This window comes from Lepidothrix coronata, unplaced genomic scaffold (genome assembly GCF_001604755.1).
Source record: "Lepidothrix coronata isolate B3197 unplaced genomic scaffold, Lepidothrix_coronata-1.0 Scaffold25, whole genome shotgun sequence".
Taxonomy (NCBI): domain Eukaryota; kingdom Metazoa; phylum Chordata; class Aves; order Passeriformes; family Pipridae; genus Lepidothrix; species Lepidothrix coronata.
Genome location: NW_016690205.1, coordinates 4,019,772 through 4,032,001, shown reverse-complemented (window position 1 = coordinate 4,032,001; position 12,230 = coordinate 4,019,772). Strand labels below are relative to the sequence as shown.

The window sequence follows — 12,230 nt, the reverse complement described above, 5'->3', positions numbered from 1 at the left end:
TGCTTCCCTCTTAAGGATGTTGGACCAACTTCAGTCTCCAAGATCTTGGAAGATCCTCTATGGAGTTCTATCATACAGTGGTATGATAACAGTGGTTTTCCTTAGGATGATTTCTTGTAGCTCTTTCTCCTGTCTCTGTTCTCTCCCAAACACATTTTAAGTGTATTCTCAGTCTCTAAAAGATCTCAGATTTTTTGGAATCTAGGCCTTTCAGGAATTTTGTTGCAGTCAGTGACTCTTAATCCACAATCTCAGCTGTGCTGAGCCCAAGTTGTGAGGTCAGTGTGCTGTGACCAGCTCTGTTCTCATGGAGGTGCTCCCAGTATTTGTCTTCCAAGAAGAGTTAGCATCACCAGGCTTAGTGGAAGGTCTGCACAAAGAAGTCCAGCACTGAGAAGACTTGTCTCCACATGGGAACAGACACCCTGTGAAACTCAGGAGCCATTAGACCTTCTTCAATTGCTGTCCCTCTGGCTCTTGCTGAGATAATCTCTCTCTTTATCACCATTTATACACTCAGTGGCTTTGCTTCTACAGTCTGTCCCCTCCACCACCCACAGAGATGTTTCCACCTTCGTGATTTCCTCCAGAGCTCCTGGAAAAGACGTTGCTGCCCCAGGGATGGTTTGTTCTGAGCTGAAAGGGTTCTTTCGGCAAGCAAGGCTAATGGGATGTGCCCCCTAAAAAATCTGGTGCTGCCTAAAAAAACTGCTGCCCACACAGGTCTCTGGAACATGATCAGTAAAAACCCTATGATGAAAAAAAGTAGTCTCTTCAGTGCCAAAACCAAAAGCTTCTAAACTCCTCAGGAGGCTGTAGCCCAGGGACACAATCCAAGGGAAGAGAAATCAGTGCTGCCATCGTGTTTCTCCTCTGTGAGTCAAACAGGCATTGTCTCACACAGCCTTTTTCCACTGTAAGGCAGCTCATGACAACGGTTTCTACCAACACCAGCCGGGTGCTGGCAGACTCCCTGTCTCTTGCTTGAAGATAAAGATTACAATAGCATCTGGGTGGAGGCCTGGGTGAGGAAACGCTTCCCACAGCATCCCTCAGGATGTTTTCTGGAGCCCTGGCAGGCATGCCTGCAGTGCCCAGGGGCCAATGCTCCTGCTGGGATTTGCAATGCTCAAGCAGCAAGAACACCAGCTCTCACGGCTCAGGGAAGAGCAGAGCCTGCCCAGAGGCAGGTGGGTGACTCCATGTGTTGGCTCTGTGCAGGGCTCTGCCACCACAGGGACACAGAGGGCAAACTGGTGTTGTTGCTCCCATTTATAGCTGGAAAAACAGAGATGCTCAAAGACTCCAAGCCATGCCCAGCTGGAGAGGCCTTGGTCCTGCTTCATGCTGAGCACTCTTTTTCTAAATCCACCAAGTCCTTAAGCATGTGAGTAGCCCTGATGAAATCAGTGGGATTACTCCTGTCCTTAAAGATAAACACACACAGAAGTGCTTCGCTGCACCAGCGCCAGGGGAATCAGCATCTTGCAGGACTTGGGGGGAAAATGCTGCCGAGGAGCTGCCCCCCATCCCTGAGCCCCAGAGGTGGCTGTGGGTCTCCCAGCAGATAAAGCTCTATCACCAGAGGCTGGTTATGTCTCACAGCAGTGCCTTCCTTAAGCTTCTCTGCGTGAGTGCCTTGCAAAAGTTTGGGAACTTCCTGCCTGGAGGACCTTGTGAGTCTCACTGGTGCCTCTCCCAAAATGAGTGGCAGCACTGTGGACAGACAGTGTACACCTGCCCTGGGTAGGTGAGTGCTGCCCCCAGAGTGCACCAAGGTAAACTCTCTATGCATTGCTTGTCAGCCCTGCTGTCAGATATGCTCACAGTGCACTGTATTCACATTTTTCCCTCCCTGACCCTCAACATCTCAATTTTCTGTCTGCCTTTGAAATCTTGGCTAATTAGGAGGCTACATGTTCCCTGTGAGACTGGCCTTTTGTGCAGAGTTTGTAATTAGAGTGACTGTGCAGTGCTCTATTAATTGCAAGAATTGTGATTTTTAGATTAATGAGTTAATTGCTAATATCTGCATACGACATTCCCTCAAGATGTATTACATTACAGTAAATAAACCTTGTGTCTGGAATGGCAGGCATTAAAGGAAACTGCTGTGATTAGTTTGAATACTTTAGATAGCTAAAATAATATTTACTCAAAACACAATGTGTGTAAAACTGGATTTTAAAGGCTTTTCCCCCCCCCCCAGCTCTCCTTGCTAGATAACATTTATATTTGATATCTCACAGACAGGAGCTGCCAGGATGCTGTTCTTCCCATAGAGATCCTCCAACCCTCCCAGTTCCACCATGGGCTCTCCATCAATCCCTCCATGTCCAAATACACTTTATATCTCCTTTAGACTTTATCCCAAATGCTGCATCTTGTCTTTGTTTCCTCCTTCAGCAGTTACTGCCATCCCTATGCACATTCCCAGCCTGCAGCATGCAGAGCCAGGGAAAAGCTGAAGCTGCAGAAGTTGCAACAGGATGGAGAGAATTATCCATATTTAAACTCCCAGGCCGCTGCTTAACTGTTGTGGAAAAATCCCATTGGAAATGTAACAGCCAGAGCAAGCCAAGACCTTGGTAACAGCTGAGTGATTTTCATCAGACAAGTAGCTGTTTGCTGAAAAGTGTAATTTTGGGACAGCTGAAACTATTTGCAAATTCATCATGATTTCAGGAAATAGCCTCATGTAGAAGAAAAGCCCCAAATGAAAAAGTTTCCCAGTTTCCCAATTTGATATTTTTGAGATTAAGTGCCTCTTTTTGTTTTGCAAATGAAATTTGATTTAGATATTTATCTAAATTAGATAAAAACCTACAGAGAACGAACGCAAACGCTGGCTTGCATGACACATTCCCTTTGGGGTTGGCTCTGAGTGGGTTTTTCCTTTTTGTGCTTTTTGTTTATTTGTTTAAACAAAACCTAGGCCCTACCCAAAACAATTTCCCAGGGTTTTAGTTTGGGCCGAGTTATTCACATGAGTTATTCTCTTGCTTGCTAACCCACAGAACTAAAGGGAGGACGAGTTAATTCCAGTAACAAGCAGCTGCCTGGCTCAGGATCAATAGCCAATAGACTTCTCAGAGGCACAGAGAAAAGTTCATCTGGAAATATGTCATTGCATTTGAGGTTTTTAAAACTCGTGTTTGCTCATGCAGCTGGGAGCCAATCCAGCTCAGGTGCCTTGCTGCTGCTCATCAGCTTCCTTAGCCAGAATCACACCAGACTCAGCCCCTATAGCTTTAGGTGCCTGACTTTTAAATAAGGTGGTTTGTTACATGAATTAAAATGTCTTTAGAAAACAGCAGTAATAGCAATTGTTAAAGTTTTTCAGGTTTTCTGAGCCTTGCTAGTGAAAACTTCTTCCTGCTTTCCCGAGGAGAGCCCCTGTTCCTGTTGCTGCGCATTTGTGGATGTGGTCACTCTAACACATGTCCTTTAGAGAGAGGATTGCACTGTGGCTGGGCATTATTCTGGTTTGGGAGATCTGTCTGTACCTCAGATATCCACTCAAATACTGCTGCACCTCCCAGGGCTCTTCATTGTGGGTACTGTGAATGCACTTACAAAACCTTTGAGATCCACAGGTATTGAGCAGAGGCCATCCAGGTGTGCAAGAGGAAAGAAAGATGTGTCACAGACAGGGAAGGGTCCAAACCCAGACCCCAATCCACACTGTTGATGCCTGTGATAGGTTATCACAGCACTATTAAATAAAGAAGTCACTTTGGGGTGTCCTGAGTCTTTCCACGTTCTCTGTCTCTGAACCTGAGCTGGACTCCAGGCAAAGTTGCCAATGTGCCAGAGGATGCGTAAGCCAGCGAGACATTCAAAACATCCTGGATCAATTCTTAGAACACTTAATCCATGAAAAACACGTTGGCCAAGAAGGTATGAAAGGGAATGGCAGAGGAGGAGTAGTTGACCAGCAGCAGACGTCCTCTGTGTGCCAGCCCCTCCTCTCTGCTTCCTGCCCACCCCCTCCGAGGGGCAAAGCTTTACTGGGTCTGGTTTTGCTCACCTGAGATGAGACACCAGACTCAAGCAGGGGGTGAAACTTGCTCTTTTTCCCCTAAGAAAATGCGTTCCCTGAAATCTGGAAGCCCACCGAGGCTGTGACCATGCAAACACTCTGGGCATCCTTGATCGCCTTTTCCAGATACGTACCTGGAGAAACAGCTCTGCTTAGGAGCTGGCACCAACTGTCTATAACCACTGAATCCAAAGTGCATGTCAAAATGTGACATGGAATAGGATCAGAAACTTCTCTTTCTGTGGAGCATCCCTAAAACCATGGGAGAAGACCTTATGTACTAAAATGCAGGACCCAGCAGAAGGTTGGTTGCATCACGTGTCTTTGGGAAGATGCTGGAACAAACAGGAGCATCCATCCTGTCTCTGTCTTTTGGGAGATTTATTTGTTTCTGACCCCAGATCCTGGGTATTGGGGTTTCCTGGGTATTTAATGGAGAAGATTGAAGGCATTTTAGAGGTCTTTTCCAACTTTAATGATTGCATGATTTCCCTGACTGCCCTTTCTGATGTCTGTTCAGGAAATAGGAGTGTAAGAGACCAGACTTTTTGTGCCTTTTATCTTTTCTGAATTCCTGCAGCTTATGTACTGCCAACAGAAAGGTAAAAGTGCTTACTTAGAAACTAAGGACTGGTCTTCACCACAAAGGTCTGTTGCTTTGATACCATTTCTGTTACACCAGCAAAAATCTTTGTGGGGACACAGTTCAATCATTAAAAGAAATGCAGACCCCAGTGCAGCTTGTTCCAGTTTGGAAAGCAAAATAAGCAAGATGAAACAGGCCATGTTTACACCAGGATAATTATATCACAGTAGGACTTCCACTGTGTCACTGTTTCAGCTTACAGACCCAGCAATCCTCTCTGGAGCTGTCACTTGCTGTAACAGTGGTCCTGCTTTCAGGTGGATCCTCCTTTGCTTCAACTCACAGACTGTGGCAATGAGCAGCTTTTGGCTGAGATTTGGCTACAGGGCTTTGTTTTCCCATAAGAAACCCTTCCTTCAGAACGGAGAAGAGGAAGGGTGAGTGCAGGTTACTTTGCTGCTAGTACATGTGTGGAGTCACTCCCAAATGCCTGATTGACCTCTGAGATGACATTTCTTCTTTAAATTCCGGGTAGGGATGGTGGCAGCCCCACCTGGTGCCTGTGCCCATCGCAGGAGCCTGTGTTGGGTGGCTCTGGGTTGTTTAGATTGCAGTGGCAGGTACAAGGCTCACCCAGCTCAGGCCCCTTTGTACTGTACCGACGCCAGGCAATCCACGGGCACTGCCTCATCTGCATTTACCTCGCTTGCTCTCAAGCTGACAGCACTCCTGCTACATCTCTGGTGACCAGAGAGATTTAAGACACAATTGTACTATCAATGAAATGCAACTTATGCCTTCCAGCCACTTGAATCCTTGGAGGGCCTCATGCAGGGCTGCACTGCTTCAGTTTGATGCCAGTAAGTTCCTAATTAGCATAGGAGACTGAAGCCCAGTGCTCTGGTGAATTGGCTGCTGGCCGGGGACTGCGGGAAGTAGCTTCTCCAGACCTGCTGAGGGACCCAGCACGAGTCTCTTCATCTCTTTTCCCCCGGTTATTTTCTCCAACTCACTAACCTGCAGGTGCTTTGGGGCTGAGATGATCTTCCCAAGGACAGTCAGAGCCAGGAGGAGAAGGTCAGAGCTACTGGCTGGGCCAGCTCTGCTCTGCCTCTCCCTTGTCTCTAATGTGGTCACGATGGATGCCCCAGAGCAAACTCTGAGAGACAGAAATATCCCTTCCAGCTTCCAACAAGCAGCAGCATGAGGACTTTCTGAACCCAGAGCCCACAGCTAGATGGCATGTGCAGGAATCACTGATGGACCTGTGTCCCAGGAGTTTATTTTAGCCCTGTTTAATCTATGATATAATTTGGCTCTGCCATATTTTGGTGGCAGGATGTTGCACTATTTAATTTTGTATTACAAGAAAGGACTCCAGATTTATAATCTGATACCTAAGGGTGATTTGATACATTCTTCTGTTATAAGAATTTTTGCATCCTCATTCCTTATTCCCTCTCCCACACCCTGGAGGGTTTTACAGACATCTGTCAAACCCCCTTTGGCCAGATCTTTTCCAGCCAGATCTCGGATGATGCCCCAGGCACGACTGTAATTCAAACAGCAAGTGACAGCTAGAATAAGTCACTGTGAGTCGTGTCTGAGGAAAACAAACACACATGTGTCATTCCAAACACTAGCAATGCCCAAGCAAGGTGATTCCCAGCGTCCCAGCAGACAGCACATTGACTGGAAGGTCCAGTTCACCCTTTCATTTTGTAACCAAACTCTTTTCCGTGGCAATTATAACGTTAAATCTCCCAATAACTGGCCTACAAAACAATAACAAATGTGGAATTAGAGGCTGGGTGCTGTTCCCCATTAAGATATTATAGAACACTACTAAAGGCACAGGCCACTGAAACAAGCTGTTTCAAGTTTATGGAAGGTGAAGGTCAAGGAAGCCCACGGCAGATAAGGGAGGGAGTGGGAAGGGCTCAAGTGTCTTTATCTGATAACTGTTTGTTTAGAAACACCTGGCACATACATCAAATTAGTGCATCCAAATGCCCTTCAAACTTTAAACCAGACAGATTGATTCAAGAACCTTTCATTAAACTTTCCTGGAAAGATTAAACATCAGCCATGTGTTCTATCAGCAGAACAATTCTGCTCATGCGGTGTTGACATTAAGTTGTTTTATAGAGGGGGGACACAAACGTGCATGCACTCTGTGAGGCTTTTCTCCAGACTTGTAATTCCTTGCTTAAGAATATAAACCGAATAAAATGGGAATAAAAATGCCCCAACAGTTCTGCATAAGGATTTCACACACATGCGGGGGGGAGGGGGAACCCCAACAGAACTATAAAAAAAGGGAATTTTATTGTATGTTTGCACCCTTTTGCTCATGTTTGCAAAGGGAAATGGATTTGAGAATTTCCCACCGATTTGAATTCAGTGTCTGTAGCAGGGCAGAAGTAATATGTATTGCCTCGTTCTAATCATCGATTCAATTCAAGAGTTCTCAGCATGGAACTCTTTTTCTTTCTCAACGGGAATAAATTTGCCAAGAAGGGATAACACCAACATATTATGTAAAATATTATCCGGTGCCTGAATTTGTGCGACTTTGTGAAAATCAGTCCAAATCTATATTTAATTTAATGTGAGAAAAGTACGGTGGCGACACCGTAGTTACAGCACAACTGTTACTGTTACGATCAATGTACTGCTGCACTAAATTGTTTTATATATTGTATTAGAGGATCCCATGTGTTTTGCTGGTCTTAGAGCCCACTTGTTGCTGCAGTTGATGCCAGTAGGGGATTAATATGTTCTGGTAATATGTGTGGGTACCCTGCTCCTTGCCAGCAGCCCCTCTGCGACCCCACACTTGTCTCCCCAACACAGCCACGTCCCTGTTTTCAAAAGAGAAACACTGAACACCACTGGAGCCTTTTCTCCCACAGATCCTGCAAAATGCAGCGTCATGGTTCCGGGAGCGAACACCCAGCGCTGTAACCTCCGCTGCACAGAGCACAGGAACAGTAATATATTAACAAGAGATCGCAGCCTGACAAATGCTTTTAAGATGGTGTAAGCCAGCGCTGCCATAAACCCAGCCCTGTGCTCCCTGCCCCGGCTGCTCCTTCCCTCCCGCCTCAGCCTCTCCCCGCCGAGCACGTGGCCTGTGGGGCTGAAGGCACAACCAGGCTGGGGAATGGATCCAGCTGAAAATAAGCTTTTTTCCTCCCCCCCCCCTCGCCCCCGCAGCAGGATTAGTGTTCAGCTGGATCCGTTCCCTGATCCACTTCACCTTGCAGCTGCACAAATGCTGGTGCTGGCAGCGGGAGGAACAGGGAGGGCTGGGAGCGCGTGGCCGGGGCCCAGAGGAGCCAACTGCTCCTGGAGGCACTTGCGGCAGCAGCTGAGCACAAGCGGCTATTTTTTTAACAGACCTGGTTTTCTTTCAAAATTAGGAAGAACTGAGAGAGTTTCTGCCCAGACTGCAAGTAACCTACACCTTTCCAACCGGGAGCTCAAAGTCCAGCATGACCCTGCGGCAGGACATCGCCCAGGATGTGCAAGTCCTGCTCCCGGAGGCAGAGGGAGGGCAGGGCAGGACCAGGGAAGAAGATTTGGGGTCTCGGGGCCCTTACAGAGCACATATGACCACCCACATCAGCGTGGGATCAGAGCCTGGGGGATCCAGCACCTCAAACACCAAGGCAGCATCAGTGTAAGGTAACAAATGAGGGTCATCTCCCGCAAGAAACCCACTTGAGATACTTCCATGAAATGCTGAGAAGTATTATTCCTGGCAACATCCACGCTTGAAGCCTGCCTCCATGGTTTCTTTTTCACGATGACGAGATTCGCTGTGCTTTTAAACCAGGAAAAAAAAAAAGACATGGATCCATGGTGCTTTCTTGGGGTTCCCACTGAGCCTGTGGCATGACTGAGTACTTTCCACTTACATTAAGTTATGGTTAGGGCATGAAACTCCAGGTCTCTGTTGAAAACCTTTTAAATGTGCAAAAAACAGTGTTACAGTAATTAAATTCTAAAACCTACCCTAAAATTGTGGGGAAGCTGCTGACCTAAGATCACACACTGCCTTTAGTAGCAGTTTATTTCTACCAGTACAATCCTTCACACTGGATGACATCCTTACAGTAAATAATAGAAGAAGTGATGTGAGCCACCCTCTTAATGAACTTACTTATACAGGATTGATACCAAATGTTGGAATTTTGGCTTCCCAGTAGCAGTAATTGTGCTCGATGGTGCTTATATACCCACGTCTGTCTGGTGTGAGATCAAAACAATAAGAAAAACAACCCATCTCCTAAATGCTCTGGTCCAGAACAGTTTACCTAAAATGTTTTGGACCAAGCCATCCCTGGTTTGCATCAATGACAGGAGCAGAATGAAGGATGTACTTCATTTAATGCATTTTAGAGTTAGACTACAGTACTAATATTAAATGCATTTTAAAGTTAAACTGGAGTACTAGTAGTAAAACCAGAGTACACAGGAAAATAAAACAATCCATTTCTCCAGGCTCCAAATTTACACTCACAAAAACCTTTAAGGAAAATTCTGTACTGTACTCATATTGCACTTTTATTACAGACAGGTAAACCAAACTCTACACTTATGCTTCTAGAACAGAACTGGTAGAAAACAAATGTTTGCTGCCATCCACCTGTAAAAAAAACATGAGCACCTTCTCATATACAGATTATTATTTTAATGATTATCCATGATAAACTAGCCAACACATCCGTTCAAAACCAGTTACATTTTAAAAACTGGTAAAAAATAAATGGGGTATTGATGTTGGTGCTGGGCACTTGGTGTTACTGACATCCAAATTTCATTTCTAATGATCAGACGTGGCTCAGGAAGATCTGGGCAGGATTTGTGTCTGCCTATTCCTGCATAGCACCGGGTAACTAAGTTGCACAAACACTTGGAGCAGTAAAATAACTGGTCTATTCTAGTCAACAGATACTCGCTCTAAATCTGCAGAGAGAGAAGCTGGCGCTGAAATTTATGCACTGAGAGTCATCCAGCTGAAGTCACTCTGACTCCCTGCACTACATAAGAGCGACGCAGGAGCATCGTCTTTGCAGGATCAAGGCCCACATTTGCATCTGCAAATCAACCTCTTTATGAAAAGTGGGCTGTAAATTTTAGTTAGTTAGTTAGCTAGTTAGTTCCTTGCAAGGTCTTGAGCCGTACCAGTGCAGCAGGAGGTGCTGCTCTCGGGCTGACGTGTCGGTGAAGTGTAGAGGGGAAGTGTGATTGTGCTCCCGGTTGATGGAGCGCCTCGTGTGACGGGCGTTCAGCTGCTTGGAGCCAGCATGTGGGTCAGGGAACAATGTCTGAACATCACCGTCTCCCTGCATCCACTGCTCAGGGAAAACAAGTTATTCACAGGGGAAGCATGTCATGCCTTACTAAAAATAATTACGAATTCATCAAATATAACGCGGGGCTACACACTTTCTGTTATATTTTAGTACATAGTTAAGCCGCAACACTGGATGAGCAGCATTATTCCAGCATGGGAGGTGAGGCCTGGCTGGCAGGGAAAAGGGGCATTATCTAAATCCTGCAACCCAAACACCCCATTCCCATATTGGAAGGACTCACAGGAAGTGCATTTTTTTTAGTTCATTTGATTTGATTTCACAAAAAATGATGTTAGGAGGGCTTGGTTCCTAATCGGTGCCAGAACTTGTCAGTACAGTTACGGATAGATTAGAATAAATAAAGGAGAGGGAGAAGAACAGATTGTTTTTTCTTTGCAGGTATCCCTCATCAACTAAGTTTTCAGAACTCTTTTTCTCCTAGCAGGGATTATCTGCACAACTACCCCCAATTACTCCATAAGAATGGGTGCCTCAATGTTTTAAAATAGAGTTAGAGAAGGAAATGTGGAACCTTCCTTTTTGGTAGCAGCCTGAAACAGCTGTCCAGAAATTGGGTAAAATACAGAAACAATCTGGGGGAAAGAGGCCAAAAGAGAGGTCTGGTCTGTGCCTGCACACAGCAAACCCATCCTCTTCCTTCAGCTATTACATCTTTCCCTTGCCCCAAAGCTTCTGCTCCCAAGCTGTGGGAAGCCAAAACACCCCACTCTCAGCACACACTGAATTTTACACAAACCAGAGATGCTGGAGGAGCCAAAGCTCCTTCAAGGTTGGGCAGCAGCTGAATGGAAGTTTTAAAAGCTGCAATTTGAAGTTAAACCCCCATGGTTTCAGGCCTCCCACCGAACCCACTGTGTATCTTCTTTCCGAGCATCTCATTACAAAGGCTATTTCACACTTGATGAATGTTCGATCGCAATCCAAATAGTTCGAAGAAAAATCCACATGCCTGAGGATTGCCCCCTGCTAAACTCAAAGATGTTTAGCTTCAGAGCTTTCTCCTTTAGAACCTGTAACCTAATTGCTCCAGTAATGAAATAATTATTTGCGTCTTTGACCCCGACGTATGTCAACTAACTTTGTTTATATCATGAACTCAAGGTTATTTATTAGAAGCAATTGCTGTGTTCCTGCCCTGCATCCCCATACATAGTGTACATAATATTTAACAAAGCAAATTGGGTAAAGCAAAGAGAAATGGGGGCTGTGGTTTGAAAAACTCCCCACTGCAATGCCCTGGGCAAGGCCTTGGTCGGTCCACTGCGGCCCATGTTCCATTTGCGAAGGAGCTGCCCATAATATTTGGACAGTTAGCAGTGCTGGTACTGATGGAAATCCAAGAAATCCCAGTAATACAGAGATGGTGATTTTCACGTTGAGGTTTCCTGCAGGCAAGGCAGAGTTTTCCCTTTGGAGGGACTTTTGCCAAAGGGAAATGTGCAGAATTAGATGTGTCTTCCGGCTGAACGCTGCTGAATTTTGCTAAAATCTGCTTGGAGGTGCCTGGTTGTACCCATGTCATGCAGAGCCTGGGTGTCACGGGGTGGCCACAGCTGTGGCCATCTCAGCTCAGGCACCACAGGGAATCCTGGTGAGCTGAGGCCACGAGAGGCTTCAGCTTCTGCAAGACAGCAGCAGCAGCCCCCAGCAGCAGGTGCTCAGAGGACAAATGATGGACATGGTGTAAACATCCAGCGAGGACCTACAACGTGCTTGTAAGACTCAAGATCTTTAGGCCCTCCACCGTGTAATTCCACCCACAAAAACTGAAGCTTGCTTATTAATTTTGATGGACAATTGAGCCGGTTCAAGGGTTTTATTTGAGTAGAAAAAGGAATGTGCTGTTTCCCAGGCTGATTGAGAAGCACGGGATATATATAACACAGGAGGCTCGATGATTATACAACAAAAAGATGGGATCACCACCTGCCCACATTCTTGTGATAAGCAGATGAAGAACGTCTGTCAAAACATTAATTCCCAAATCTATGGGGGTAACGCGGAACACAAACACAAATAGCTGCGATCGGAGCGCGCTCTCCTTATCTCGCACTCCGCCGAACGCCCCGCCGCGATTTTACGATGGTCACACCAAATCGGGCGCTCAGCGAGGACGGTCGCGGCAGCCCCTCCGCCTCGGGGATGTCACCAGCGCGGGCCCCGCATCCCCGGTGGCCTTTATTCCCCGGCCTGCCCGCATCCCTGCCAGCCGGGG

At 46.3% G+C, this 12,230-nt stretch overlaps 1 long non-coding RNA gene across 1 annotated transcript in view; it reads left to right on the top strand.

Annotated features, from left to right (window-relative positions):
* The first annotated feature begins 530 nt into the window (after positions 1-530).
* LOC108494512 overlaps positions 531-12,230 on the top strand; it is a 16,149-nt gene continuing 4,449 nt past the window's right edge. Inside the window, exons 1-2 of the long non-coding RNA XR_001873873.1 lie at positions 531-540; positions 12,128-12,131. This is a non-coding gene — a long non-coding RNA (uncharacterized LOC108494512). The remainder of the gene's footprint in view (positions 541-12,127; positions 12,132-12,230) is intronic.